This window comes from Mycteria americana, chromosome 2 (genome assembly GCF_035582795.1).
Source record: "Mycteria americana isolate JAX WOST 10 ecotype Jacksonville Zoo and Gardens chromosome 2, USCA_MyAme_1.0, whole genome shotgun sequence".
In the NCBI taxonomy this organism is placed as follows: Eukaryota; Metazoa; Chordata; class Aves; order Ciconiiformes; family Ciconiidae; genus Mycteria; species Mycteria americana.
The window spans coordinates 123293233-123298810 of NC_134366.1; the positions used below are offsets into that span (position 1 = coordinate 123293233).

The 5578-nt window shown below is 43.2% G+C and overlaps 1 long non-coding RNA gene across 1 annotated transcript; it reads left to right on the forward strand.

Moving 5' to 3' along the window:
* Positions 1-1267: 1267 nt before the first annotated feature.
* On the forward strand, positions 1268-5355 carry LOC142406754 (uncharacterized). Its single transcript, XR_012774691.1, has 3 exons — positions 1268-1372; positions 1491-1603; positions 4942-5355. It is a non-coding gene; the product is annotated as an uncharacterized LOC142406754 (long non-coding RNA).
* The last annotated feature ends 223 nt before the right edge of the window (positions 5356-5578 follow it).

The following is a 5578-nucleotide window of genomic DNA, read 5'->3' on the forward strand; positions in this document are numbered from 1 at the left end:
GTATATCTTTTAGCACATTGCATATATTGAAAGTGAAGACTGGTCAGCTTTGTGACTGACTCCAGATAGAGTCAACTTAAGTTTAGCCAGACTTATTAGCTCTGTTAGCTCTTATTCAGCCCCGGCTTTGCTAGATACAACCTGCTGTTTGCACAATCTCTTAGGTATTTCTGCACTCTGCTCCAAGAGGGTGTATTAGCTAATATGCAACCCGATGTATGTTTGCAACACTGCAACCACAAGGATAAATTTTTCTGGAGCCGGGGCACACTTAGGTGTTGCCACACAGAGTTCGCTAAAGCTTTGGACTCAATCCTGGAACACTGTGCTTGAGCGCATGAGTACAGATGGACCCCCCTGCACAGTGCCAGCAAAGTGTCAGGGCCTCTGCAGCACAGTTAATCCACAACCTGGATAAACTGCTCGTGGATAATTGAGAGTTCATTGTACACCCATCTAGCACCTCTCTTTTATGGGAGGATAAACACTTCTCCATAAAAGTACTTGTAAACGTGAATTCTACCCTTACAAACAGTCACATTTTATATACATTTCCTTGTTGTTTGTTTTTTTTTTTTTTTTAATTGTAACATGGATCATACCTTTTACTGCATTCTACAGTACAAACTCCAAACATTGTAGGAGCAGAAGCATTTAACCAGAAGAGCCGAGTTTGCAGTGCACAGCTGGTCACAGCCAGGCAAGTAAGCAGAGGGATACAAATCACAGCTCTTCAAAATCTAATCAAGGGAAAGCAGCTCCAGTTAATTGAAGGCTTAAGTTTCTGCCCTTAGGCACTTTGGGAAGACAGTCCTCCCAATCTCACATGTCCTTTAGCTGTCAAATATTCCTGTTAGGACCTGGACAGTTTTATGTGACAATTTACAGTTCTGTGACTGTCCACTGAGAAACAATGTACCGCATATAAAAATATAAAATTAACAGCCTCAGAGGCAAAGACTCTCCTCCTTTGTCCATCCAATAGCTTTGAACTAAACTCAGTGTTGGAATTGTTCCAGAATATCAGCTTTGGAAAATAAAGCACACAAACAGTTTGAACCCTTCAGTACTCATCCGTAGAGCCAATGGAGTCTGATCCTGCAGCCCCTGGGTTTCCGTGGTCCAGCATTTCCAGAGTTGGTGACCTTGACTCCTTAGCTTGCATCTACAGCAGCTGGGATTTCTAATCACTGTCCATGCAAGGACTGAAAAGGACCACTCAACCTACTTTCCAAGTTCAGAAAAGATGAGGTGATTCAGCCCAGTATGCTGGGTGATGAAATCTCTCACAAGACAAGGCTCTAGTTCACAACGACGCAGTCGTAGCCCCTCTTGCCCTCTGTCTTGCAGCTGTGGGACTCCAGTAATTTCTGTAAGGACCAGGAATTTCCGACTGCGATGATGTCATTACATGGGTGACTTCTCTGGTGAGCATTTTATGACATCCTTTGTAGATGGTAACAACCTGACTGAGGATTATTCGCCCATAGGTCAAGTACACATCCCTTACTGCTGAAAAAAAGGCATCATGGATCCTGGCTAATGGGCTGAACTGGGAACAAAGCACCAGTGACAAGAACATGTCATAAAAACGAAGTTAAAGGTAAAGTAAAATTTCAAATAAGTTTTCAAAATTTCAAATAAGAGATCCATGGTTGCATCCCTTGATATAGCCATGAAAGGGGGCTAGAAATGGAGAGGTGGGGGACGAGGAGAAGGGAGCAAGAGGTGGTCTTACACAAGCAACAGCATTTAAGTGGTTATCCTCAGTCTCCACAATTTTCTGTGTTTATTTTTTTCTGTAAAGATTTGCTCATATACCCATTGCGTCTTGCATTAAGGACAAAGTAAGGGGAGAAGACATAAGCCAACTTTCCTTGAGTACAAATTGTTACGAAAAGCTCAGAAACAGACCGGCAGTTGTGACAGCCGAGGGCATGCCACCACCAGTTTGGAGCAAGGTGGTGGTTTTAATTCCTTCTCTTTACTTTCACCACTGTTCCCATCCCCACAGTAAAAATAAAATGAATGCCTTTGTTATTTACAGTCTGCACTAAGGGCAGTCGTCAAGGTTGATTGTGGGTTTATGGTTGCCAGCCAGCCTCCCTGCTCCAGCAGGTGCCAGGCACCCTGAATTACTCCCATCACGCCCTGCTTGGTGGGGCAGTGAGTAAGCTGATGAATTCTGCTTATTTCGTCTGGGAGGCAACTGCCTTCCCCTCTCCACAAGGAACATCCCACGTATAATAAAGGTTTATAGTCAACCAGAGCAAGACTTCAAACTCATTCCTTCCAGATTCATTCATGATGAGGGTGGGGATGCTAGACTGCTCAGCAATGTTTAACTCAACAAATACTAAAATCTCCCAAGCAATGGCCCTTTATCACCCCTGCTTTCTTTAGTTACAGAATCAGAGAGCTAGCAAGCATGTCCTGTCAGCTTATGGTTACCAGAACTGAAACCAGATGCTAGGTATTTAGTAAAACCCAAGCTAGGAAATAAATGCTATATGTTTAAAAGAATTACCCTGGCCACCTAGCAAACTTGGGAGACTAAGGGGCAGGCCTACCACAAAAAAGTCCAAGTATCGTTCTGTGATATATAAAGAGAATTGTTGCCTAAAAGACATAGGACGGACTTGCCAGGAGTAGTATGTTGAGTTTTGGGTGTTACACTTTCCACAAGAAAAATGTGGAACAACTCTGGAGAGTGCAGGAACAAGAATGATCAGAGATCCTGAAACCATGGATCAGTGAAGGAAAGCTGCGTGAACTGAGGGGGGAAAGAAGATTGGGGAGGAGAGAAAAAAGGGCAACAATCTTCAGATACATACGTAAAGAAAGAAGCTGCAAAGAGGAGGGGAATACTGTATTACTTTATTATATACAAACAATGGCTGTAATCTGTAACCAAGAGGATTCAAACCGGACATGAGGTAGGAAAGTGACAACCAGAACAGACTGCTGGGAGAGTCTGTAAGGTCTCGGTCATTAGAGATCTCTCAAGTTAGACAACATCTGTCGGCAATGGAGCGTTCAAAGTCCTTTCAAACTTCACAACTCTGCAAAAGAGAAGCAGTGTACCACCAGCCAAGCTTTCAGGTGACGACCTTAGTTTTCAGTAGCACACAGCAGAGCGACTGCAAGATCCTGGAGGGGCGATGGCACAGAGCACGGCAAAGTAACAATTCATAGCAGATTCTCTCCACTGCTCCCACCTTAACATGGAAAGCAAGTTGATTTTTAATTAGATGCATACCATACAGTGCTTCACCCATGAGAACAGCCTCACATGTCCCACCCCACAAGGTGCAGAGTCATCCAGAGACATGTTAAGGAGAGTGCTGTTTTGATACATCAAATTCAAGCATATGTATCTTGCAGATCTGAACCGCTGAGCCACAGTAGGAGCCATTATTGCCTATTACTGGCTATGGGTAAAAAGGAGTATTTTATTTCTTCAAACCAAACAGCAGGTAAGACTATCTTATTGCATCTGAGCAAGATCAAGGACTCTCCATTGCAGAGGGCCATTTCCCATGTCCTCCAAAGAGGACTTGCATCCCTTAACGTCAGTGCAAATAGTCAAACAAACCTTTGCGCTATCCATGTTCACACAGCTGGCTCCTACGGTATGGTTAATTTCTCCAGGTGTGACTTTGGAGACCACAAGCAGCAGCAGAACAGGTTAGAGAGAAGTGTAACACCTGTGTTAACGTCAGAAGGTCTGGGTGAAAAAGGACCGTACAGAACGGAAACAAAACTTTTCATAAACATTTTCAGAATTTCCTGCTTTTGACTACTCACAGAAATACTAGAGAGCAAGAAGTGGCATGGCTCCCTCTGGTATGTACTCTGCAGGATTTTGCAAGCTGGAAAGTCCCACTAGGCAAACAGGGATTCAAACAACCCACATTAAAGGAAATTGGGGGCTGGAGGGAATTGTCTTGGGCTATTTTATATGTTTCTACTGGAAAACTGATTCACAGCTTCTGAAAATAAATTTTCAAGAGAATTGTTGATAATTTTGTTCTTGTAGCCCAGAAATAACTGGCCTCAGTGTTTTCCCCTTCCTGAAATTGACCTTTCTTTTCTCCTAAAACACTTCTGTATATTTGATACAAAAAAAATCATGAATCATGAATAGCATCATGGTTTGGGCTAGCACACTGCAAGGCCCCAGCACATTTTCTATCTCAATACTTATTAATGATACACATCAGGCATAACTGAAAAACACCAATTTAATTTTACAAATAATTCTGAAGTTCTGAAATTTGGGCTTCGGGCATGGAATACAAGGAGGGCCTTGAAGATGTGCGAAGAGACAGTCACCTACCCCAAAACTGCCAGGAGTCAAGGGAACTGGACTGGGATGTGAGAGAACCATATTCCAAAAACCTTACCTGCACCATGTTTCTTGAGGTCTTTAACCTGTTTCTGCCAACTCCTAGGAGAGGGCCCTAAGGAAGATGTGAGCTGTACTCTTGACAAAAAAGTTATTGAAATGGACACATGTTTGCAAAATACTTCAAGCTATCTGAATCAAAACTTTTTTCAGTGGGGAAGGATGTCCTTCCCTACTGATGAACTTGGTTCCAGTGGGAATCTCTTCGCTACAAAAAGACAAGCAAACCAAATTGCCTGGTGAATTCATGAAATGGGAAAATATCACTCAACACCTATTGGAAAAACCTTCAAAACAACTCCCTTAACATAAGCTGGACTTGCATCAAACTCTCTGGTGTGTTCGTGAAGGGCCACATAGGAAGAGGTCAGGCAGGAATGAAAAATTTGCCGACAGATCTGGGGAGCTTTGTACCAGGAGCAGTAGGATGTGGTCTCTAAATGACAAACGTGCTCAGCGCCTTGCGGGTTTGCAAGATGAAAGACTGTCTTAGGTAGTCATTTATGTGCTTTCAATTGCTTTTAACTTTACAGTGCATTTTAAAATCGCGGCTTACAGCTAATGGAAAGAAAAAAGTTAACTTCTTTGGAAATTGGCAGCCATGCAAGGAGGAGAAAGTATTGCCCACCCCACCTTGCGTTGCTTCGTACCTGGCTCTGGGAAGAGCCTGGCTCATTCCAAAGGGAAGAGTCAGCAAGCGCAGAGTTCCTCAGCGGAGTTACCCAGGCTGAGCCTGGGAGAGCGGTGCTGCCTGGCGTGGACCTCTAAAGTGAGAAATGCTGCTGCATTTTTTTTTTTCAAGACAGCCCCGGAGTTTGCAGAGCATCAGGAAACCATTTCTGCCAAACTAATCAGCAGCTATCACCCGATGTTGAGGGATACCTCTAGACTCCTTTGGACTTGGCACCCTCCAGACTGGTTTGTCAGATCCCATAAATTTAAAGGAAATTTAAAAAAAAAGGAAAATAAAATAATGCCCTGCTGAACCTTTCTGTTTTGCTGTTCTTGTAACATATATGAAACAGATCTGACAGGAGAGTTTCCTTCAGCTCATATCTCAGCAGTAAGTAGGGGAATGAGCTTTTTTCTTTCTTTTTTTCCACAACCTTTACTAAAAATAACTCCTTTAAGACTGTGGAAGGAGGTTTCCAGCCTTGTAAGTTCAGATGT